The 26,375-nt window shown below is 41.3% G+C and overlaps 1 long non-coding RNA gene across 4 annotated transcripts in view; it reads left to right on the plus strand.

The window, feature by feature from the left end:
- The window catches only part of LOC125110935 (uncharacterized), a 64,894-nt gene extending 50,282 nt beyond the window's left edge, over nucleotides 1-14,612 (plus strand). For all 4 annotated transcript variants that reach the window (XR_007130770.1, XR_007130769.1, XR_007130768.1 and 1 more), the window contains 2 exons: nucleotides 8,437-8,563; nucleotides 14,352-14,612. This is a non-coding gene — a long non-coding RNA (uncharacterized LOC125110935). The remainder of the gene's footprint in view (nucleotides 1-8,436; nucleotides 8,564-14,351) is intronic.
- The last annotated feature ends 11,763 nt before the right edge of the window (nucleotides 14,613-26,375 follow it).

A 26,375-nucleotide genomic window follows, 5' to 3' on the forward strand; every position in this document is an offset into this window, starting at 1 on the left:
GGGTTCTTTCTTCCTGCAGTGTTGTTACAAGTATGAGCACTATACCTACATGATGTTGTTGGTGGTGTTTTTTAAGACCCAGGAAAAATCTGAAATTCTGTACCTAAGTCAAAGCGGTATAAATTGGAAGCATTGTGCAAGGAAGATGCAATAATTCTTAAACAGAACTAATCTAGAGGAGCAGGGGCTCAGAGGTAGAAGTGACATGGAAACCTGGGTCCTCCAGGGATTCACAGAACTCTTAGAAATGGCTTTGATTGTGGCAGGGAGTTCTGAGAAGTCTTAGCTCAAGAAGTAGGGTTATTCCAGTTGACATATGGGTATCATGTAAATGACAGCACTAGACTGGCTTCTTCTTCTTCTTTTTTTCTAAGGAGAGTACTTGATGTGAACAAGCAGAACTATATGCCTCCCTTTAATTCTTTTGTTTATTTTGTACAATTTGTTTCCAAGGATCTGTGGTATAATTTGATCCTGGTAGGGGATGTGATGTCATCTGCAGAAAAAAATGGGTACGCTGAATCTGAGCACCTCAGTTTTTTGGTTTTGTTTTTTGTTTTTTTTTTTTCTTTTTAGGGCCACACCTGTAGTATATGGAAGTTCCCAGGCTGGGAATTGAATCAGCGCTACAGCTGCCAGCCTACACCACAGCTCACAGCAATGCCAGATCCTAACTCACTGAGCAAGTCCAGGGATTGAACCCACATCCTCATGGATACCTTGTTGGGTTCTTAACCCACTGAGCCATAACGGGAACTCCCACCTCAGTTTTGATTGCAGAAAAGTGGTCTTAAAGTTTTTTTTCCAAAAATTCCGTCCTCTTCTTTCTTCTTTTGCTTTACTAAGAAATTGTCCAGGGTTCCCATTGTGACTCAGCAGGTTAAGAACCCGACGGAGGATCTGTGAGGATGGGGGTTCGATCCTAGCCTTGCTCATTGGGTTAAGTACTTGCCACAAGCTTGTGGCATAGATCACAGATGTGGGCTGGATTGGATCCCGAGTTACTGTGGCTGTGGTGAAGACTGCGACTGCAGCTCCAATTCGACCCCCTAGCCTGGGAACTTTCATGTGCTACATGTTTGGCAGTCAATAGAAAAAGAAAAAAAAAATTTTTCCCACCCAGCTATTGCCACCATTATAGAGTTGACAGTGTTTGCCTATTACTGGGATCCCATTGTATTCTCTAGAAATTTCCATTTTAGCATTTGTAAAATTTTAGAGAATTTATATCTTTACTTAGACTTTTATACCCCTTTAGGTTATGAGATATTTAAAGGCAGGGATCATGTCTTCTTATTTCTGTTTACTCTGAACCTATTGTTTATATCAAACATTCAGTAAATATCTATTGGGTAAATGAATCAATGGTTAAATGTTTGTATGCATAAATAAATAAACGATACTGAGGATCTATGTTCCTAGCATTTCTAATCTAAAATATAGGAAAATTTAAATAACAAAGTTCATGTGAGGGCCCGAATCAAACTAAAACTTTTCCAATGTCAAAAGAAATTTTGCTGGACTTGCCTCTTAGAGACTACTTCAGTTTGCTTTTTTGAAACATAATTCACTTCCAGGTATTTTCCTGGAATATCTGTGCGGCACCACCATCATCACTTACCCCCACCCCAAACAAAGCAAAACAAAAACCTCTTTCTCTGAGTAAGAGGAAGTGACATGGGTTTTCATGCCTTAAAGCATTCTTGGGATGAAAGAGTAACCTGTAAGCATTTTCTGTTACCCTCAGCTGAACCATTTTTTCAGTCTCCGTAACCCACTACCTAATTACAAGCTTGAATTATGGTTAGGGATGGAACAAAATCCAAAGAAACAGTTACATCCTCAATCAGGGTTACTGGCAGCTTGTTGGGCAGCTGGTGAGAATAAAGAGGAAGTTGCTAAACCAGAAGATACAGTCAGCCCGTTGATCATGTGAGGGGGAAGATCATAGGCTTTCTTACTGCTGCTCTCCCAGAGGCTCTGTATCACTCAAATGGAAACAAGGGACCTCTTTAAAGAGATCAAAGTTGATCCCAGGGGTCCATGTGTAAACCTGAGCCCTGGGAGGGATTGTTGGGAGAAAACTGGAAGCATCAATGTGCCCTGTTCCTGGCTTCTTCTGAGCCCTGTTGTGAAAGCTGGCCAGCAGGAGTCGACTATTGTTGCTTTGCGGTAGACCAGAGCAGCCTCTGTTACTGAAGAAAAAAGCAGTACGTGTGGGAGGGAGCTCGGCCCTCCACTGTGGGCCTTGGATTGTTAGCGCACAACGGAGGTCCCAGACAAAAGGAAACTAGCTCGCTTCGGCTGCTTTTTAGAAAAAGGAGAATGCTCGATGTGAGCAAACAACACTCTAGCCTCCCTTAAATCCTTTTGCTTATTTGGTACAGTTTCCAAGGATCTGTGGTAAAATTTGATCCAGGCAAGGGAGATGATGTCATGCAAGCTGGGAAAAAGCAAACAAGATTTATATTAAGAAGTCATTTTAAGACTGAAAACAAATGTGCGCTGGAAGAAGGAAAGGATGTGGCTTAGTGGTAAGAAGAAGAGGAGGTATTAGGTGAGGGGCATGTGAAATCCTAGGAGAGAGAAATCCTAGGAGTCAGAGGGTCTCTTTGGGGTGGGAAGGCAAAGCTGTTTGTGTAGAGAGCAAGGCCTGGGAACCACTAGAGAGGATGTGGAGAGACCTCTAAAATCCAAGGGCAGATCCACAGACATTTGTTTCACTGTTTGTTTTTTTGTCTTTTCGAGGGCTGCACCCGTGGCACATGGAGGTTCCCAGGCTAGGGGTCTAATTGGAGCTGCAGCCACCAGCCTACGCCAGAGCCACAGCAACATGGGATCCGAGCCGTGTCTGCGACCCACACCACAGCTCATGGCTTCCTTAACCCACTGAGCAAGGCCAGGGATCGAACCCGACACCTCATGGTTCCTAGTCGGATTCGTTTCCGCTGTGCCACGACAGAAACTCCTGTTTCACTGTTTTGATAACTAAGGGGACTGTGCACATCTAAGGATGGTGTCACTGACACGGTGCTTCTGACACGTTCTCCACCCTGGACGTATATAGGAATTCTTTTTAAATGGCAAAGGCACTAAGATTATAGAAAGCTCTGTAGGTAATTTTAATAGGCCACATGCTAGAGGAAGCACCCAATTCAATGTTGTAAAACCCCTGATAGTATTTTTCTCCTTCTTTAACTTTAATAACTGTCTGTAGCCTAGTTACCAGCTTGTACATCTGCCCCCTAAAACAGTGGTTTTGTAGTTTAAGGTACTTGGGAATTTCCAGAGTATCTTATAAACGAATTTTTAAAAGATGAATTTTTGGTAAATTTGGGCTGAGGCTCGCATATCAACATTCTGTCACGTTCCCCAGGGCTGTGGCTTCCGGCCCTTTGAATGCGCTGTGAGGAGCAAGGCCTCAAACTCTGCCTCCTCAGAGCCTTGTTCTCACTTCAGTTTTAGTGTTGCTGTTCAGAGTCCAGGCTGTGTGTTCAAACTACACTGCAGTCTATCTTCTACTAGCTGATTGAGTCTGGACAACTTTGTTCACCGTGCTAAGCCACTGTCTTCGCCTACGACAGGCAAAATAAATGCTAAATCAAGCCATCAGCTGGCATTTGCTGACTTCTGTGGTATAAATACTCCCGCTATAGCTGATTTCAAGCTACCGATATGACATCACCGAACAGGGAGTTGGGAAGAAATGTGCACATCAGTAGTGTTTCCGCCATGGAGAGGCAATCAATGAAAATAACCCCAAAGGAAAAGAGTAAATAGGAGGACAATAAATAGTAAGTGATGTGTCTGATTACTTATTACCTTTTGCAAATAAAATGTATTTGATTGCAAACTTTTATTTTTTAATAATTTCTATGTTTATGGATGCAACTAGAGATTATCATCCTAAATGCAGTCAGAAAGAGAAAGACAAATCCCCAGTGATATCCCTTGTATGTGGCATCTACAATATGACGCAAATGAATCTATCTGCAAAACAGAAACAGACTCACAGACACAGAGATCAAACAAACTTGTGGTTGTCGGGGGCGGGGCTGGGGGGGGAGGTTGAGGTTAGCAGATGCAAGCTGTTATACATGGGAGGAGAAACAACAAGATCCTGCTGCAGAGCACAGAGAACTACATTCAATGTCCTGTGATAAACCATCCCGGAAAAGAATATTAAAAAAACAAGAATGAATCACTTTGCTGTACAGCAGAAATTAACACAACATTGTAATTAACGATACTTTAATAAAAATATTATCTCTGTTTAGCAGCCAGATTGCAAAAGGTTTAATGGTAGCACATGTTAGTTCCTATAAACTGGCTCCAACACGTGACTGACATGTGAAATAGATTCAGTCACTACCCTCATGAAGCTGAGAGCTCAGAAATGAATGGGCATGGGTGCTATAAGGACACTAAGCCTAATCTGGGGTGATCATTTGAGTAGGTGGAAATTTGACCCCCATATGACTATCACCCTCGGTGCTGTGCCTGTGGATATGTTATGTCACATGGTAAGGGACTCTGCAGATCTAATTGGGTTTATAAAGTAGTTGATCTTTTGTGTGTGTGTGTGTGTATTTTTAGGGCCACACCTGTGGCACATGGAAGTTCTCAGGCTAGAGGTTGAATCAGAGCTACAGCTGCTGGCCTACGCCACAGCCACAGCAATGCCAGATCCAAGCCGTGTCTGTTACCTACACCACAGGTCACAGCAACACCAGATCTTTAACCCACTGAGCAAGGGCAAAGATTGAACCTGAGTCCTCACGGATGCTAGTTGGGTTCCTTACTGCTGAGCCATGACGGGAACTCCAAGTAATTGATCTTAAGATAGAGAAGTTAGCCTTGATTATCCAAGTGTGTGTAATATAATCACATGAGCCTTTAAACTAGAAGAAGGAGGCAGAAGCAGAAACCACAGAGATTCAAAGCACCAGAAAGAGTTGAAGCACTGTTGTTGGTTTGAAGAAGAAAGGAACCTTGTAACAAGGAAACAGGAACCACTGTCCTATAACCACCAGGAACTGGATTCTGCCAATAATCAGTCAGTTTGGAAGAGGAACCTCAGCTGCACACGGGAGCCCCAGCCCTGGTGAATACCTGGATCTTGCCCAGTGAGACCTTAAAAAGGGAACTCGGCCACACCATGCCAGACATCTGACCTAGAGAAACAACCAGATTTGTGTAAATCTTCTACATGTGTGGTCACTTGCTACATGTCAATAGAAAACGAATACTAATACTCAGTAAAATAAGGATCAAAGTAACCGTTACTATGAAGAGCAGAGGAGGATTGCTCCAGCACTTTCAGAGATTTAGATGTGTTTGGAATACACAAGAAGAAGAGAAATGAGAAATAAAGATGGAGATAAAGTGGGTCTGATCATGAAGAGCCTTTTAAGCCAGGAGACTATTTGGAACATTTTTCCAAGCGCAAAAGGATCCAGCACATTGTTTAACATGATGACTTTGCATTTACCGAGAATGGATGAAAGAGGGATAGACTGGAAGGAGGCAGATGGGCTAGGATCTCCTGCTTTGTCAGGTGGTCCGCCCCCCCCCCGGGGGGAGGAGGGCGAAGAGTGGCCTGGGGATGCCTAACCCCGACTGCTGCCCATTGCCTGCTCGTTTGTTCTTTCTCTCGTCTACTCGTCAGTCAGTTCAACAGTCAGGCATTTAGCACCAGCCCTGGGCCAGGCACCATGCCGGGCAGCACGGATACCGCTCCAAGCTCCCGGCCTCAGCAGGGATCTCGCTGCTGCTCTCTTTCAGCGTCATGTGGAGTAAGATAAAGACAGTTGATGGATTCCCACGACTAGTTCTGCCACTTTATTCAGTGCACAAGCTAGGGCAAGTCACTTAACCTTTCTGAGTTTCTCCTTCCTGATTCGTAAATACTTCTGTAGCTCCTTCAGAAGGTTATTGTGGTAATCAACTATAAAGTATATTAAACCTTTAAAAGTCATAAATGCCCTGTTCATTTGATTTGTTTTCTTCCCTTTATCTCTTTACCTTCTGTGTTTCGAGTTCTTCTCATATTCTTTTTTCTCCCTCCTTTCATCATTTTCCTTATTAAATTAGTTCAATGAATAATTCGTGAGAGCTTATACTCTTCACTTATAGAACTGCCTCTCCATACTTGTTTTCTACTACACATGCATTCCTGCCCTTGTGGGGCTTATTTTGTGAACACTTATGACTATATAACCAAGCTCATAATGTATTTTTAAGTGGAAAATAAAATGATTACATGGAGTTCCCATCATGGCACAGGAGAAACGAACCTGACTAGGAACCATGAGGTTGCAGGTTCGATCCCTGACCTCGCTCAGTGGGTTAAGGATCCGCTGTTGCCATGAGCTGTGGTGTAGGTCTCAGACATAGCTCCAATCTGGCATTGCTGTGGCTGTGGCGTAGGCTGGCAGCTACAGCTCCAATTGGGCCCCTAGCATGGGAACCTCCATGTGCTGCAGGTGAGACCCTAATAAGACAAAAAGACAAAAAAAAATTGATTGCAAAATATGTTATGTTGGGCTAGGATTTCTTTTTGTATATATATGTGTGCTGTGTGAGAGGGGGCAAGAGAGAAAAAATATGAAACTATGCATGGAACTAAAGATTGGAGAATATGGCTCAAAATATTAGTAGGCTATCTCTAGATTATTTCATTTGGCTTTCTTTTCATGTTTTCCAATTTTTATGCAATAAATACATTTTATAAATAGAAAAGTAACCCAACACATTTTAATAAAAATATAAAGTGCCAAGTGCTATGAATAAGTTATACACTGGATGTTATGGGAATGGATGTTTCTGAATTCAGTGATTCCTGGGTAGAATCTCTGTGCTCAACTTTGAGGGATAAAAAGTGCTTTAGGAAAGAACCTAGGGAATGACATTCCAGGAGGAGGACCCAGGGTGTGTAGAGCATGGATGGAGGGGCCAAGAAGCAATATTACGTAGGACACTTCCGGTCACCTGAAATGTGCCTTGGGGTGGACTAGGAGATGGAGATTGAATGCCATGCTTTGGATCTTAGCTTTTATCCTTTAAGTGTGGAAGCATTTAAATATGGAGGTTTAAGAAGAGGACTCATTATAGTCAGATCTTCATTTTCTATAGAGTACAGTGGTGGCAATGGACTGCATGGAATAAAGAGGTCAGAGGAAGATAGGAAGCATGAGGATTTGTCAGAATGCTGGTGTGCAAGTAAAAGATGATACAGGTCTGGACCAGGACAACATGGTGAGAACGGAGAGAAATATTTCAGAGGTAATTAAGAAGAGTTTAAGTGTGTTTCTTTTCTGCCTATGTCATACTCTGTTGCTAAATTAGCAACACTACAGCTCATGTAAGAGAGTATACTTAGGTGCCTACATAATATGTCTGCATGATTTCCAACTGGAAGAAGAGGGTCAAAGGGGATGGGAAGGCCAAACCCAAAGACCTTGGAAGATTTCATAATTTTGCTTGGGTCTAACTTCTGCAAGCCCAGAGGAGGCGGTCAGGATTAGAAAACGCTGCCCTCTGGCCCACAACAAGGCTGTGGAGAGATAAGAGACAGCAGTGCACCTGAGTCAGACTCCAGAGGAGGACCCTAACTGGCCTAAATTGCAGATGAGACCAGATGAGCAACTGTGACCACAGGGGTAGTCCAAGAGCAGGCTGCGAAGAGATGCGACTTGAGAAGGGAGAGAGGGAGTTTTTTTTTTTTTTCCTGAGTCATGTTTCATTTTGTAACAGCAGGATTTCCAACTGGCATAAAGACAGTCGGGAATTAAGAGAGAGAACACACAGCCTAAGTGTGTCATGAGAACAGGATGTCGAGACAAGTTTGCTGGCAGTTAGAAACAGCTTGGCTGGCCACGCTAAGGAGGGACATGGGGTACAGGAAAGAATAAATTCCCAAACTCTTTTTGGCCCATGGTGTACCTCATCCAAGTTCTGTTTCATGTTTGCGCCAAATGAACAAATGCTTTCGTGGTGTGATTTTGAGGCTTTCTTTTAAATTCCTCTTTCTGACTGTGTGCGTGGGAAATGTCTAAAATCTTCCAAGTAAAGACCGATCTCCTTCTTCCATCCACATAGTGAATAATGGTATTCAAATCCAAACCCAGGGGTAAGTGACTGATCTCAGCCCTCCTGCTAGCAGGCTGGTTGTAGGCAGAGACAAGAGAAGCCCTAATACAAGAAGAAGTCAGGAACCTAAAGGGGCTTTGCAGTAGGATGCCAGAAGCCTGGGTTCAGAGGTCTGAAGTACTAAGACACCTGGCCGCTGACGTCACGCCCAAAGAGGATCACAGCATCTTTTCTCTGAAGGGCTCTCTGAACTCTGCTGCTTGGGAAAGTCAAACCTCTGGTCAGATCTGAGGGGGTTGAACAACCTCATATAATTCCTACGTTTCTTTCCATTTGCACATTTAGATTCCATGGACCAGGAGGACTGAAAAGGTTTGGAGCTTTCCTAGACAATTTAGAGGCACCTACAAAAGTAAGCTTTCCACAATAGGATAACAAAGGATTTCAATGGAACCAGCAAAGAAAGGCAAAGGTAAAAATCACAGGAATTCTTTTTTTTTTTTTTTTTTTCAGTAAGGATTGTTCTGAGTTTCAAAGGGATGTGCTATGCACTACGTTCACGTATGGGATTTGGGAGGGTGGTGGTGTCTTGGTGTCTTGATTTCCTTTAACCCAAGGGAGAATTCTTTCTTAGGCAAAAAGCCCCAAAGCACAGGAAATATAATGAGGTGGCAGTAGGTGGTGAAGGTAGGGTGACAGAGAGATATTTCTGGCCCCAAAGTCTTCAGATTAGACACCAGGAAGTAACCTGTCACATGACCTCCAGGAACCTGAAGACTTGGAGGATTGCTTTTCTGAGAAGACTTGCCCAGCAAAACACCTCGCCCACAGCCTCCTCTTGCCAGCTAGTCCTAAAGGAGCTCCCTGTCAGCAGAGCCGGAGCATCTGCCTTGATACCCTGGCCCCACGCTCCAAAGTGATTCAGAGAAGCCAGCAATTTCTTTCACTGCTCAGCTGGCAGCTGTCTCCTTTGATAAATACTCCTTTTGGGGGCAGGGGGGCTTTTTGTTTTTTCCTTCACCCTTAACAGATTTTCCTTTAAAAAAAAAACATCGCCAATGAAATAGAATGAATCTTACTTCATAGTTTGAACATTGGTTAAGTCCACAGGAATATACAATACCATTTCTCTTGCCTTTTGTCTCTTTCTTTCTTTTTTTAAAAAAGTATTTGTTTAGGGTGCACTTCTATTAGCTAGGTCTTTTTCTGGGAGTGGCTGAAATTGCCAGAGGGAGGAGGTGTGGGTGGCGTATGAGAGTCAGCGGAGGAGTCCTGCACTGATGAGCAAGTAAAACGTGTGTGTGTGTGTGTTTGTGTGTGTGAGAGAGAGAGAGAGAGAGAGTAACACTGACTTAGGAAATATTATTATATTTACAGTTGTTCAAAGCAGAGCTGATGATTCCTTGAACAATTTTAAAATTTACTTTTTACCCTCCAGTGAAATTTGAAATTTCACTGGAACAAGGGCTTTGGGTCCAGTTCCTGCATTGCCTCAAAGGGTCCTTGTTGTGAAATGCTAAGGGCTGAACAGACTAGAAATCCTGATTCCTTCCCCTTGCTCTCCTCCTCCCATTGCCTTTTTTCTAACATATTCTATGTTGAAAGCTTAGAAAATCATCCTAACTTCTAGAAGACACTAGCCAGCAAAATATACCTCTTTACTTCTCTGGATTAAAAGAAAATTCTGAGATCTTTCTCTATGTCGAAATGATACCTATATTTCAGAATCCAGATAACGTACTTCCCTCATCATGAAGGCTCCTCTAATTCTTCCAAATCAAAAAAAAATTTTTTTTAATTAAAAAAGTGGTTTTGGCCATGCCCGAGCCCTGATGAAATTCCCAGGCCAGGGATCAAGCCCACCACAACACCAAAATCCTTAACCCCTAGGCCGATTGAAATATGTAGATACATACACTCTCTCCTAAACTTCTAAAGAGTATGTAAGAATAGATAGTCGTGCTCTGTTCATCTGTGATGGGAATTTAGTGACTGTCAGGTGCTGGGTTCAACACCTTACATGGATTAACATTGTAGGTAAATGCACCTTTTATCTACATTCTGCATTTGAGCAAAGAGGTTAGATGACCTGCTCAAGGCACTGGTAAATGGTATAGCCACTTATTTGATAAAGATAGTACTCTAATTTTTGCTGATTTTTTACTATGTTTTATTTACCTTTTTGCTTGCAACAATAATTAGTATTTGTAAAAAGATTAACATTTTACCCATTCATCAGCTCATTAATGTCAAAAATACTTCTGTGATGTTATTATTTCCCTATTTTATCAGGGAGTTTGACTCCCCACATAGGAGGTATATGGCAGAGCCAGTATTAGGCCAGGTTATTTGATTATAGGTTTTGCCCTATGTTAGGCCACTGAACTCCCTTGCCTGGCCTCATTCAAGGTCAGCTTGGTGTTTTCAGTGCCTTTGTGGGGCCAGAACTTTCCCTTAACTATGCTACCCAAAGGTCTAAGTTATGGTAACAGGGCAAGGGCAGGGCCCATCGTGGCCCAGGCTTAATCTAAGAGCTGCCTTAAGGAAGCAATATTCAGATCTTTCTCAAGTCATAGAGGCGGCCATCTGTATCCATGAGTTTTGCACCTCTAGATAAGGAGAGCTGGCTGTATGCATTGTACCGAGCTATTTTATTTTATTTTATCTTATTTTTGTCTTTTTAGGGCCATACCTGTGGCATATGGAGGTTCCCAGGCTAGGGGCTGAATCAGAGCTGAAGCCTCTGGCCCACACCACAGCCACAGCAATGCTGGATCTGGGCCACATCTGTGACCTACATCACAGCTCACGGCAATGCCAGATCCCCAACCCACCGAGCAAGGCTAGGGATCGAATCCACGTCTTCGTGGGTACTAGTCAGGTTCATTAACCGCTGAGTCACAATGGGAACTTCCTGTACTATGCTATTTTATATAAGGGACTTGAGCATCCATGGGTTTTTGTGTCAGTGGGGTCCTACAACTAATCGCCCCACCCCAGGATACTGAGGGATGTCCTCTTTACTCCTAACAGAACTGCTGGGTTGCCCTTTATATTGGGCCATTGTTGGGGGGGGTCATAGGATATGAGGAGCCAGGTCAGTATGACCAGTGACTTTATATGACCAGATCAGTATATCCAATGGCTTTCACCAGCCCAAGTCTTGGTATTGGTTCACAGAATGGTTCTTGCTCTTCTCAGAAAATGGGAATGAAGGTCCAGCACATACTAAAAGAACCTAAATTGGGGTAATGCGTCACTTAACTGAACCCCCGCAATAGTTAAAGGACATGATATAGTTAATTTATCCTTTTAGTGAGTAAATAATGGGCACTTACTCTCTACCAAATTCTATGTGCATGCTAGAGCTTAGCGGTAGGACAACAAACAAGGATTTTTCCACACTTTTAAGGATTTTGTCAACCTGAATAAAGAGGTAAACTGGACCAAGCTCAAATTACCAGAAATTGAGTTTATTAAGAAATAGCACAGGAATTGCAATTTGGGACACCCATGCCGTAGCCAGTTACAGGTGAGTCCATTGAGGACATATACAGAAATTAGTCTCAGTTCTTAAGTTTGGTTCTTCTGAGGACACACGCCTGAGATTCTCTATTTCATATCATCTGGTTCCATTTCTGGTTGAAATCTTTCACAGTTTCATAATCATGTGAGAGGGAGACCAGAAAGGAAGTTGTTGTGCAATGCGATGGTCCCTCACCATGACCAAGGCTGTGCAATCAAGGATCATTTGTACTGTAGGGAGAGAGATGGATGAAGATGGCAATGGTGATGGAGAAGAGGCAAGCGATGGAAGGAATGAGATATGAGGGAGAGGACGCCCAGTGAAAGGAAGAGCGTGCATGGAGGGTAGAGAGGAACTGAGCATCGCAGCTCGGAGAGGCTGTGATGGGCATCTGGGTACTCCCGGGAGGCTCTGGTTCAGTAGGACTGGCAGGCATCCCTCCTCCTGGAGGTCAGAGCAGCTGCTGGCCTCTGAGGGCTATACTGCTCTTCAGGGTACTCACCTGACGACATGGCATCACACGCTAAGGGGATTCCTCCAGGTCTTCGGACCAAAAAAATCCAACTCTGTTAAAAATAGTTTGTGCTCAAAGTTCTTGGTAGCTTGCTTCAGAAATAAATGGATAAAGAGTATTTATTATAACAAATAGAGAAGAGTATTCTGGTTACTATGCAGTGCAAGAAACTGCCCCAAAAGTTATGGCTTAAAATGACCATTATTTTGTTTATAGATTGTGTAGGTCAGGAGCTCATACGGGAGCCATGAGGAAGCCTGTCACACATCTGCGGCCTAAGGCTATCTCCTGTTGAGGGTAGCATCTGCCTGGCGGTGGATCAGTTGGTCTGTGCAGTGTGTGTGGAGTGAGCCAGGGGGCAGTACGGGTCTTCTTGGAGGCAGACTTTATCCTCCGGTTGCCTTGCTCCAGCCCATTCAATTGGGCCTTGACGGGTTTTCCAGTTACAGGACTCCTGCTTAGTACCAAGTGGCTTGTCTGGGCCTTTACTCTTACTCTAAACAAGATTTTATGAGTGGACTTTTGTGAATGGACTGATCTCCTGAGGCCACAGCGGCCCCTCTTGACTACTTTTCTCTCCTGCTTAGCTTTATCCTCCTTCCTTCAGCTCAAAACTAAGCCTGAGTTGAAAGGCCCTGACATATTCGCTGGAACTAGAGTCTGTACCCCTGATAGATTCCTGAGAGTTCTCAAACTTCTCAGTTTTTTGTTTGTTTGTTTCCTCTTCCTTCACCGCAACATAATTTGAAGAAGCCTATCAAGGGAGTAGAAACATGGCTCAGATTTTTTTTTTTTTTTAATTTTACTTAAGGAATTCTCTTGTGATGCAGTGGGTTAAGGATCTAGCATTGTCACTGCTATAGCTCGGTTCACTGATGTAGAGATGGTTCAGTCCCTAGCCCTGGTACTTCCACATGCCGCCGGCACAACCAAAAAATAAAATAAAATAAATTTTGCTTTAAAATGATTTATTTATTCTTTTGAATGTGCAGTGCATTCACATAGGTCAAAATTCCAAGATGAAAGTATATAAATAGGACCCCTTCCACATTTATGTGCCTCATAAATCTCTCCAGTTTTTCTAGTATAGGATCTCAAAAGAGTCACTGAATTTTAACTGCCAAGTTCTTTTTTTTTTTTTTTTTTTTTTGTTAGGCTGCACTTGTGGCATTTAGAAGTTCCCAGGTTAGGGGTGCAATCAGAGCTGCAGCTGCCAGCCTACGCCACAGCCACAGCAACAGAGGATCTGAACCAGGTCTTCGACCTACACCACAGCTCACGGCAACACCGGATCCTTAACCCACTGAGCAAGGCCAGGGATCAAGCCCAAGTCCTCATGGATACTAGTTGGGTTCATTACTGCTGAGCCACAACGGGAACTCCCAACTGTCAAGTTCTCAGCCAAGTACACTTAGCACATGAGATGGATTTACTTTGAAGATAATGAACTTTAAATGTCAGGGCCTTTCCCTTGCTGGACCCTGTCTTATCCTTTTCAAGCTGCTGTGACAAACTACCACAGATGGGTAGGTAATAAACAACAGAAATTTACTTCTCTTAGTTCTGAATGCCAAAAAAGTCTGAGATCAAGGTGCCAGTAGGTTTGATGTCTGTTAAGAGTCTGTTTTCTATTTCATAGCTGTCTTTTTACTCTTCTCACCTGGTGGCAGGAGTGAGGGAACACTCTGGGGTCTTTTTTTTTTTTTTTTTGTCTTTTTAGGGCCACACCCATGGCATATGGATGTTCCCAGGCTAGAGGTGGAATCGGAGCTACAGCTGCCGGCATTCACCACAGCCACAGCAACACGGCATCCAAGCTGCATCTGCAACTACACCACAGCTCACGGCAACACCAGATCCTTAACCCACTGAGTGAGGCCAGGGATCGAACCTGAGTCCTCATGGATGCTAGTCAGGTTCGTTAACCACTGAACCATGATGGGAAGTCCTCTGGGGTCTTTTTTATAAAGGTAATCTAACCCCATTCATGTGGGCTCCACCCTAATGATCTAATCACACCCCAAAGGCCCCCCCCCCACTAATACCACTGTAAATTAGGATTTAACGTAAGTTTTGAGGAGACATAACCATCAGTCTATATCAGGCCCCTTCTGGGTCATCTTCCAGGAGCATTATCAATACATTGATATGCCTTGTAAAATTCTCAGTCATGATACATTTTGACCGCATCAATTAATCTATTGCCTCTTTTCACTCCAGAACCTGCTCTATATATAGCACCAGGAATTGGACATCCATATGGCAGCAGCAGTGGTGGTGGCAGTGGTGGTGGCAGCGGCGGCGGCAGCAGCGGCGGTGGTGGCACAGGGGGTGTATTATAGCAATGGGAGAGATAGTTTATTACTAAGATATTATGTTATTTTTTGGGATTTTGTGATGTTTGTGGTCTCTGCCAGCTCCCTTTATTTTTATTTTATTTTATTTTTTTTGGCTTTTTAGGGCCTGCAGGTATGGCATATGGAGGTTCCAGGCTAGGGGTTGAATCAGAGCTATAGCTGCCAGCCTACACCACAACCACAGCAACTCCAGATCCAAGCTGTGTCTGCGACCCACACCACAACTCACAGCAATGCTGGATCATTAACCCACTAAGCAAGGCCAGGGATTGAACCCACATCCTCATGGATCCTAGTCAGGTTCATTACTGCTGAGCCACAACGGGAACTCCCTCTGCCAGCACTTTTACATTTATGCTTTTCCTCATTTCGTTTGCCATTTTCTAAACACTTGGTTACATTTTTTATTTGCTGTTTTGAGTTATTTTTCTTAGGTGCCCCAAATTATAAGCACTTTGATCCCACAAAATATTGATCCTCTCCTATATAAATAGCCCAACGAGTGTCTCACTGCTTTGCTTTACTTGTGGTATGCCCATCTATCCAGTATGAATGACCCAAACGTTAGAAGGATGGGCCGTGTTTCTCACTATACAGTCTTGGCACTTTTCGTGGCCCTTGTCCAAGTCACCAGATCACACTCTTTGTCATTACTGTTAATAGCAACAGATTAAAATGCGACCATTAAAAGCCATCTTGGCTCTGCTTCTGCCTGAGTTAATGAGTTGAGAGAGGAAAAGTTCGAAGAGGAGAACTCTAAAGCAGGCGCTGGAGACGGCGTCTCCTTTTCTACCCTTTCTCCAAAAACTTCACTGGTTTTATTTCCCATTTGCTCAGCCGAGTGTGCTGTCTCTCCTTGACCTTGAGAGGTGACTATTAGACATGCGCAAGAGAAGAACATGAAAGCCTCCAGATAAACTTGACACTGACACAACACACAGGGTCCAAGTCATTTGTTTTCTTTGACAGGACTGTGCCAGGCTGAATGGAAGGAGAAAAGACCATCAGTAAAGCAAATGGCTCAAATGGAGTTATAAATCAACTCTGTACTCTTCAGGATTTATTCAGCTCAAGATATGTCCAATCCCAGGCCCTGATGGCTTTTTCTTTTTGCTTGCATCAAGAAATAACAGTTAATATAGTTAACTTTCCCAAGGCAGAAGAGTATTATTAAAAAAGAAGACAATGTTATTGATTTCTCAAGACACCATCAGATATTTTAAGATTTGGATTTGATAAAACATAATATGATTTCTTTTATGGGAGTTCTGTTGTTTTCCCAGTCTTTATTACCCTGTGTGTTTCATATTTCAAAATGAGACTATCCTACTAATATCAACTGATTGGCTCCTGATCTAAGTTACAAAAAGCCATAGTCTTTATAGCCACATTGTCACTTTCCCCCAGTTACCTCTTTCTATAAGCAGATAGGGTAGGAGGTCTCTAGAGAAAGAGAACCAGGCATGGCTTTCCTGATGTAAGAGAAGCCATTTTTGGCCTAAGCCATCTTGTGATCTCAGTCTGGCCACAATGCTTGCCCTGGAACAGTAATTAGTGATCTTATGGGGACAAAAGAATACAGAAACAAAGGACTTATCAGGCAAGAGAAGTAACAAGAACAAAGATATTGTTATCAGCTAAAAAGACTCCCGGTTCTCTTTCAAAGGTGAAGACTAGGCTAAAGCATTGTCTTGGGCCATTTTGCAGAATTTAAATCCCCTCTCATCCACTAGATCATCCAGAATCTAATGGATGATGACCCTGACCTTTTCTGATGCTGCTTGTGACTTAAATCATGACTCAAATCTTAAAGCTTGGACTCTGCCTACACCCAAGCTCCTTCATGAATATGCATGTACCAGCTTAAGATTTCCCAAATTTCGCTGCTCAGGGAGGCACTGCTTTGGGGAGGATCCCCAATGTTCTCGCTGGCTGCACATGATAAATCCTTCCTTCTCCCACACTTTGACTTGGTTGCAATTTTGGGCTCAACGCCTACCAAGAGGCCAACCTGGTTTTTGGGTAACATTTCTACATGAATAAGCCTACTTTATACTTACTTATATTCTTCTGTATACACAGTATTTATTATATATACACAGTATAATGTGATATGTTGTATAAGAGAAAAGATTGGAGTAGCAAGGATACCTAGGCTGGTTTGGGAGAGGGTGAAAAAAAAAAAAAAGTAGAAAAATCACCTGAGACAGACCTTAAAGCTTTTTTAAAAAGGACCATGTCTGTTTTGTTCTTCTCTCTCTACCCAGCACACAGGAATTGCTCTGGTGTGGTTAACAGATGTGTGGGGCAAGGGGGACAGGGAATTGTTTCAGGTAGAAATAATAAACATCTTCAAGGGAGGAGGAAGGAAGAGATTAACATGTACTTTTTACTGAGGCCCTTAAAATGTGCTAGAAATGCTATATGGGTGTGACTGAAGATAAATTTGAGTGGCGGTAATTAGTTGGGAAGTACATCCACACCCAGCAGCTTCAGTTCTCAATAATATTTAAAAAGAGGTCATTTACTTGGAAAGAGCCAGGTAGTTGGCAACATAATTGGGCTACAGCTGAAGCCCTCAAATCTCTAAACTACAATTTGAATGAGGAAATACATTCCCTTTGTTATTTAAGCCAGTTTCTGTTATTTGCAACTGAAAGCAGCTGAGCTTTATGTCAGACAACGTAAAGCAGAAAAAGTGACAGGTTCTCTGAGCTCTGCTCTAATGTGGTCTAACGAATAGCAGCCATAGAAGCACCACCTAGGAATTTGTTCGAAAAGCAAAAATTCTTGGGCCCCAACCCAGACCTACTGAATCTCGAGGGCACAACCCAAGGATCTTTAACCAGCGTTTCAGGTGACTTTTCCACATATTGAAATTGGAACGCCACTGCAGTCCCAAGAGACTTCTTATCTGCATTTCTAACAAGCCACAGGTATTGCTGATGAGGTTGGAAGGCAGACCAGCTTTTAAATAGCACTTCTGTAAAACAGTCTCTTTCCTGACTGGACGTTGAGGTGAACATCTCAGAGCTACGAGGGATGCATGCTAAGTTTTTCTCCTCATGAGAGGTAAGCCCTAACCAACTGTGAATTAATTCAAGTTCATTTCTTTCCCAAAGAAGAGGTAAAGCAGCTGGGAGACTATTTCTTTTCTGTAGCAGCAGCTCAGTGATAAAAGTGTATCCTATAGGCTCTTTGGCTATTAGCAACCCTGTAGGTCTCTAATGATTTTAAATAAGGAAAGGATACTTAGTGGATGAGATTCCTCGGAGTTTGCAGGGGGAAGAATCAGTGCAGCTTGTAGCCATAGCAATTTGTGAACTTCCTCTCTTGAGTGCTGCCAGTGGATGAATCAGTTATAACTTTCTTGTGCTCATATGTGTGCATAAGTGTGTCATTCCCAGTAGAAAAAGACCGATGGGCTTAGCTTTGGGCCCCATGATCACCCATATGTTTAGGAGAGCAGGGAATTCACGAATGGCAAACTCCTAAGAATCACCTGGATGGCACAGGTGAGATATTCTTCCAAAGAAAGTGTTGCTGTGACTTCTACTCACTAGACACTAGTAGCTTCTCTCTCTTGGGTCATGACAGCCACAAATGTCTCTTCCAGACATTGCCAGATGTCTCCTGGGTCAAAACTGCACTTGGTTTAGCATCACTTATTTAGAGATTTCAGATCTTTTGGAAAAGACATGATCCAGTAAGGCTGATTTTTCAAGCCTTATTGGTAAAAAGAAAACGTGACAGTGATCACAGGAGGCAGGGGTAAGTTGGCATGGCTATTGGTAACTTTCTAGGGACTCATTAAATGTGGATGATTTACATTCATCCTGTAAATATCTTTACCATTTAGGAAGTGTCATGTTTTTCCAAAACATGTATTTAATAAGAGGAGGATAGCTTTAGCAAGATGGCTGACCACTTCTCACTCGTACTGACTTATATCAAGATTAAAGACATTTGAAAATAGAATTCTTTCTGAAGTGTTGGGTAGGAAATTAAAGGAAGTAAAGGGACTGACAGATCCTAGGTGGTATTTTCAACATATTTTTCTACCCATAAGATTTTAGAGGAGAGAACTTGTCTTGGAGTGGAACATTTGGCTACACAGATGGTATTGGCAATCATTTGGATTTCTGGACAATAGCTTGAGATACTAGAATAATGGGCTCTTGGATAATGTAGTCTGTTTCACCAAAGGAGGAACATTTGTCTGGAATAGTACGTCTCAAAGGGTAGTCTGCATCAGAATTATTGCCTAGAATATCGACTCCCAGGCCCTACCATAAACCCACTGAGCCCATTAGGAAAAGGGGGTTGGAAGTCATTGAATTTGCAACACTAAATTCATTCTACAGGTGCTTCTTAATGTACTGTGAACTTGGAGAATTTATGGTCGACTCAGTAGTTTATCTGTCAATTAAACAACACCAGATCAGGGAGAGAATGAGTGAAAATACACTGAGGTAAAGAGAAGAAAGGAAAATATATCAAATAGCTTCTAATTCTTTAAAAAGTATAAGTAATAAAGAGGATAGTAATGTATACCTACGTATTAAGTCATAAAATTGGGATTATTACCTCAGGTATTTATAATCTTAAAAGGATTATGAGACTTTCTGGATTGAAATTGGAGATTAGAATATGGTGATTTAAGTGTGAGCCTTATTTATTTATTTTTTGGCCACACGTGTGGCATGTAGAAATTCATGGGCCAGGGATCAAACCCAAGCCACAGCAGCATAATGGCGGATTGCTAACCTACAAGGCCATTAGGAAACTCCTGTTTTTTTTTTTTTGTTTTGTTTTGTTTTTTAATGCATCTTTTAAGATGGGATTTGGAGTTCTGTATTTCAAAAGTGTATACACTGTGGCATCCCATTGTGACTCAGCAGGAATGAACCCGACTGGTACCCATGGGAACTTGGGTTTGATCCCTGGCCTTACTCAGTGGGTTAAGGATCAGGCATTGCCCTGAGCTGTGGCATAGGTCACAGATGTGACTTGGATCTGGCATTGCTGTGGCCGTGGCGTAGACTGGCAGCTGCAGCTCTGATTCGACCCCTAACCTGGGAACCTCCATATGCCACAGGTGTGGCCCTAAAAAGACAAAAAAAAAAAAAAAGAATTAAGAGTGTATACACTGTGGAAATTAGCATATTAGATTTTAAGGGTCATTTTCATGAGGATAGTGGGAGAGAGGTGGTATGGCAGTGGGTGTCCACTATAAACATCAGGAACTTGCTATAGAAATGAATAACAGCACCTCCCGAACAAGAAAGGACATAAAGCCAACTGGTAGCATCTGTCACAACACTCCTTTGGCTTAAAGAAGAGTTCCTGATAAATTCTTTACTGTCTTTTAAATAATTTCATTCCTGAAAAGAAGATAAAGTATCTAGGGGCACTGATTTGGGGGGCCTCAACAGATAAGGAAGGAAAGACATTGACCTTTGAGTAGAAGCTGCCATGTCTGTTAGTTGATCTTATAGCCAGAGGAAGATCCAGTATAGCCTAAAGTTTGCTTTAGGAAGTAGGTTTCAAGAAGTTCAGAGAAAAAAATATTCATGACACAGCATCATGAAACATTTGGAAGGGAAGTCTGCTAGAGATATTGCAAAACTCTTCAAAACAATTCACACGGTACATTTGCAAGTAGCCTCAATGAAGAACAAAAAAACCCCATAATTTTAAAAATCAATGATATTGTATAGAGAGCTGAAATGACTGGATTTTTTTAAGTAGTATGTGTGTGGCAGAATAATTTATCAAACTATTAATTTGTTCACTGTTTTTCCTTTTTCCATTTAAAAAAAATGGTGAAGTTAATTCACTTCCTCCTTCCTTAAATTTTTCAAAATCAGGAGACAGAAACTATGGTTTCTTCTTTGGTCTCGTGGTCTGTGGTCTCCTGTCCAACTAATGACCACCCTCCAGGAAGCTTTCTAGACCACAGAAAGAATGCCTGTGTAGTGCAGCTAAAGAGCATGGGCAGCAACCATTGTCATTAACCAAGTTGGAAAAGGTGCCTATATCTCAGGGAATCAACAGGATGGGATCACATGTTTCAGGTCAAGGAGCATCTAATAAGTCATCAGCATGGGCTGATAAACAAAACCCAGAGGGACATTGCTATTACTCTGGTGCCCTGCATTGGAACCTTTGCATAGATTTTGGTAGGATAAAGAACTCCGGTAAGAGATTATATTGAATTTCCCAACATGTACCAACCCTGTGACACTGGGAAATCTCTTTGTGCTTCAGCTGATTCTTCTGTAAAATCAAGATCATGCGTCTCATAAGGTAGCAGAAAGAATTAAACCAGACAATGTAAATATAGAGGCGACACAGTGTCAGAGATGTAATTGGAACTGGGTTAATAATGCATTCTCCTTTTTTCCAAGTTAAAAAATTCTTGAGATTTATGGCTGGGCTGATAACAAGAGGACCGTTTGGAAGCCAACAAAAAACAGCTTAGTCCATGGAGGTCCCTTTCTCCACCAGTGAAGGATGCTGGAGATACATTTTATTTATTTATCTATTTATTTTTGTCTTTTTTCTAGGGCCGCTCCTGCGCTCCTGCGGCATATGGAGGTTCCCAGGCTAGGGGTCCAATCAGAGCTGTTGCTGAGCCACAGCAACGCGGGATCCAAGCCACATCTGCAACCTACACCACAGCTCACGGCAACGCTGGATCGTGAACCCACTGAGCAAGGCCAGGGATCAAACCTGCAACCTCACTGTTCCTAGTCAGATTCGTTAACCACTGTGCCACGACGGGAACTCCTGGAGATACATTTTCTTAAAAAATTAACAGAGAACCTGTGGATTTGGGGACACTTAGCAAAGAGGTGAATCTCCTTATTTAAAATAGAATGATGAAGATAAAGTCTATAAAGAAAGTAAGATTTCCCATTCTAATCTTCCATGTCCATCTAGCTTCAAAATGTCTGTAGCTAGGCTTATATATCCCTGATAGAAGCCTGAAGGATTCTTCTCCAGAGGAAAAAGCATAACTGACACAGAAAAAAGAACTACATATATTGAAATTTGAAGAAGTCAAATATAAAAACTGAAATACTTTCCAGTTAGTTTAGAGTGATAGATATTAGTCAAGAAGCCCTGAATATGTAGATAGTACTTCCAAAATAAAAGACAAATCAAAACAACAACAAAAAAATCAAAAAGAAAAGAGATCCTTAGAAGAAGCAGAGACAACATTGAGTAGAAGAAAATTTATAAGTGATTAAAATTAATACAGAAATAAGGAAAGACACTTTATCCATGAGAAGTGATCAGGCAGCTTTAAAAAGGAACAATCAGAAAGTAAGAAAGAGTTCCCGAAATTAAGATATAAAATCCAAAGTAAAAGAAAAATGTTTGGCATAAAGTCAATAAAATCACTCACAAGAAAGGCAGAGAGATAAAAATAGAAGAAATAAAATTTGTCAACCCAGAAGTTGTTCTCTAAACAATGGAAATTCTGTGGAAAAGAACAGGGAATAAAAAAAAGGAAATTATCAAAGAATATAAGGAAATTTCTAAGGACAGGAAATTTCTAATTGCAAAGGCTCACTGAGAATTCACTAAAGTGAATTGTGAATTTGCAGAATTCACTAAACAAATTGTGAATTTGCAACCACAAGTGATAAAATGTTAATTTAAAATAGATCCAGACAGTAAAAATATAATCTGTACAGGAAGCTTCTGCAAGAAGTGCACACTAAAACAAGGATTTCCAAGACCTCAGCTGTGCAGCAGGACCTATTTAGAACAGTCTCCAGAGTGGAATGTAAGACAGAAAATCTTGGAAAAGACTCCAAGGAGGAAACGGAAAAAAATTGGAATTGATTATCTGATAGGTTTTCCATGTATAATATTGTCAAAAGAGTCAAAAGAAGGCTTGGCCATAGATTCACATCAGCACGTGAAAAAAAAAAAGAGGCAAGTTTTTACTTCTGTAAAACTAAGAATTTGTATAAGAAAAGAAATGTAATGATAATAGACCGCTTGGTGGAAGAGTGAATAATTTTTATATTATCATAACAATGAAAACACTTTATGCAAGTTTACCCAATAATAGTGATAATCACTATAATTGGGACAATGTGGAATGAAGGGGAAGGGAGAATGAAAGAAAGCTGAAATTTTCATTTTCCATAAAAGGAAGTAGGTTGAAAATGTTTAAATACGATGACATAAAATAGTAAATGTATATCTTACAACTTTCTTTTTTGCTTTGGAATGATAAATTCACAAAAAGTTGTCCCAAAATATCCAGAGAAGCCTCATGTACCCTTCATCCAGTTTTGTAAGTAATTGCCTTAGTCTTTCCCGAGCTGCTGTACCAGTTTACCTGGCTACCATCATTGTATGTATGATCCAGGTTTTTTGCATCCGAGTCAGCATTTGTTGTTACCACTCTTTTTTCAGTCATTCTGTGGCGGTGTTTTGTTGTGGCTTCAATTTGCCTTCTTTTAATGGCTAAAGATGTGGAACTTCCTTGCATATGTTTTTTTGCCATCTCTATATGCTCTTCAGGGAAATGTCTATTCATGTCTATTGCCCATTTTCTAATTGGATTGCATATATATTTTTTCCTGGTGAGTTTTGAGACTTCTTTATATATCCCAGCTATCAGTCCTTTGTGGTTTATAAATATTTTCTTTCAGCCTGTATATTATTGTCTTTTTATCCTCTTAAAAGAGGCTTTTGCAGAGAAGAGGTTTTAATTTTTAAGGAAATTTAATTGATTAATTTCCTATTCTACAGAGCATGCATTTCATGTAAAGAATAAGACTTCACTTATCCTTAGGTCCTGAAGATTTTTCTTTCTTTCTTCTTTAAATTGAAAGGTTTGTACTTTCTGTTTATCTGCCTACAGCTGTCTAATTTATCTGGTGCTTTTTTTTTTTTTTTCCCAAAAGCTATCATTCTATCTCCATTGAATTAGCTTTTTTTTTTTTTTTTTTTGTCTTTTTAGGGCCATACCCACGGCACATGGAGGTTTCCAGGCTAGGGGTCCAGTCGGAGCTGTTAGCTGCCAGGCTACACCACAGCCACAGCAATGGTGGGATCTGAGCCATATCTGTGACCTACACCACAGCCACAGCAGTGCTGGATCCTTAACTCACTGAGCAAGGCCAGGGATCAAACCCGTGTCCTCATGGATGCTTGTCAGATTTGTTTCTGCTGAGCCACCAGGGCATCTCCATGTGGGGCTATTTCTATTTCTCTTGGGTTCCTTTGAATTAAACATCTATCCCTTTGCCTTTACCACTTTGTCTTCATTACTGTAGCTATATAATGTTTTAACCTCAGAGTTATTTCTCTCACTTTATTCTTTTCCGAAATAGTTTTAGCTATTCTAGGTCCTTTAATTTTTACATACATTTTGGAATAGTATTGTCCATGCATGCCAAAAAACTGGTGGGATTCTAACAGGAATTTTGTTAAGCCTATAGGTCAGTTTGGGGAGAATTGACATCGTCACTGTCTTGAGGTTCCTAATCCAGGAACATTTATTTAGGTCATCATTGATTTATTTCATTAGCATTTTATAATTTTCAGCATAGAGTTCTTATACATCCTCTGCTGGATTTATACCTAAATATTTTATCTTCTTTGAAACAGATGTATTGTGCTTTTTTAAGTTTTGATGTTCACAGCATGTTCACTGATAGTATGTAGAAATGTAATTGATTTTTTTATGTGTTAATCTTGTATCCTACAACTTTGTTGAACTCGTTCATTAGTTCTAGGAGTTTTTTTTTGTACATGCCTTGGTATTTTCCATGTGGACAATCATGTCATATAATCTGCAAATAGAGGCAGTATTATTTCTCTTTTTCCAATCTGTGTGCTTCTTTCTTTTTCTTGCCTTATTGTGCAGGCTAAAATTTCTAGTAAATAAGAGTAGTGAAAGTTTATTTTAGTTATTGTGACTTTAAGTTCTGTAATTTTTGTTTCTTGTTTATATCTTGTATTTCTTTTGTGATATTTCTATTTTTTTAACTTGTTTCAGCAATATAATGTTCCTATATTTCATTATGGCTGCTTTAAAATGCGTCAAGTAATTTAACACCTGATTCCATCTCAGTGTCTTTTGATTGTTTTTTCTCTTTTAAGTTGAAATTTTTTTCCTATTTTTTGATATGTTGGGTGATTTTTGGTTGGGTCATCAAAATTTGGGATATTAGGCGATTCAGTATCTACTCAGAATTCTATTTAAATCTTTTATTTTACCACATAGTCACCCTCTTTAGGTTTAGCATATAGGTCCTCGTCTGGTTTTATAAGCTGTTTTCAATGACAACTTAGTTTTCCAAGCCGTTTCGTGTGATTCTGGCCTGCTTTCTTTACATGGTGCTAATTGGGTCTCTCATTTGATTTCTACTTCTGCCACCTGGAGTGAGAGCAATGTGCTTTCTGGGCCTGATGGAGAAACTTCTTATCTGGGCTACCAGATACCAGCGAGGCTTTTTCTCAGTCCCTGCTGGTGATGCTTGAGTAGTCAGAATGTGCTACTCTGGCCTCCTTCCCTGGTTCTGTTCATAGGGCAAGTGGTTGATGCCTGGCCATTGTCTTTTCCTCAGGCCCTGGGGTCTCTAGCTAGTCAGACTTGCCACATTTCAGGGTCCTGCTATGATTGTCTGCTGTAATATTTCCAGGTTTTTTATTTATTTATTTATTTATTTATTTGGTCTTTTTGCTATTTCTTTGGGCCGCTCCCGCGGCATATGGAGGTTCCCAGGCTAGGGGTTGAATTGGAGCTGTAGCCACTGGCCTACGCCAGAGCCACAGCAACGTGGGATCCGAGCCGCGTCTGCAACCTACACCACAGCTCACGGCAATGCCGGATTGTTAACCCACTGAGCAAGGGCAGGGACCGAACCTGCAACCTCATGGTTCCTAGTTGGATTCGTTAACTACTGCGCCACGACGGGAACTCCTATTTCCAGGTTTTTTAGTTGTACTTAGTGGGGAGGAGCAGGGAGAGATGAGTCTATTCCCTCATATCTGAAACTGTAAATCTTAAATTTAAAAGATTATTATTTTTTAAACATAGGGAAAAATGTTAGAAGAAATAGCCAGATAATTGAAAGCAGTTGATTTGGAGGAGCAGAATGAGAATGAGGGAAGGTATAGGATTTCTTTTTTCCCTTCTGTCTTTTAACCATTATTAGGTATGAGGGGTAGGATAATGTCATCCAAAGATGTCCTATCCCTGATCCTGGAAACTGTGAATATGATGAAATATCACCTCTGTGAATACATCAGCTTACATGGCTAAAGAGACTTTGTAGATATAATTGAAGTTACTTATCAATTGAACTTAAAATGAAGAGTTTATGGTGGGTTATCCAGATGATCCGACATAAGCACATAAACCCTTAAAGACAGAGCAGGGACAGAAGAGAAAATCAGAAGACAAAGTCAGACATGTTCTGCTGGTTTGGAGGAAAGCAAACATCCAGGTTGTAAGCTGCCAGTCTAGAGACCAGCTTTTAGCATTCAAGAGTGAGATCTAGCTGATAGTTGGGTAAGAAACAGGGATCTTAGTCCTTTGCTTCAAGGAATTGCATTCTGCCAACAATTGGAGTGAACTCAGAATTGGGTTCTTCGCCAGGGCCTCTGGATAATAGCCTGACTCACAGACAACTTGATTCAATCTTATGTGACCCTAAGCGGAGAAGCCATTCAAATTCACCCTGACCTTTGATCTACAGAACTCTAATATGATAAATGGGTGTTATGTTAAGTCATTAAGTTTGTTACATTTTTTTATGGCAGGAAAGAAAACTATGACATTAGGGTAAAAATTCATTTAAAAAAGAAACATATCAACAAAATAATTATACCTGTGCAGTCCTATTACTGT

The sequence above is a fragment of the Phacochoerus africanus genome, chromosome 11 (genome assembly GCF_016906955.1).
Source record: "Phacochoerus africanus isolate WHEZ1 chromosome 11, ROS_Pafr_v1, whole genome shotgun sequence".
Taxonomy (NCBI): domain Eukaryota; kingdom Metazoa; phylum Chordata; class Mammalia; order Artiodactyla; family Suidae; genus Phacochoerus; species Phacochoerus africanus.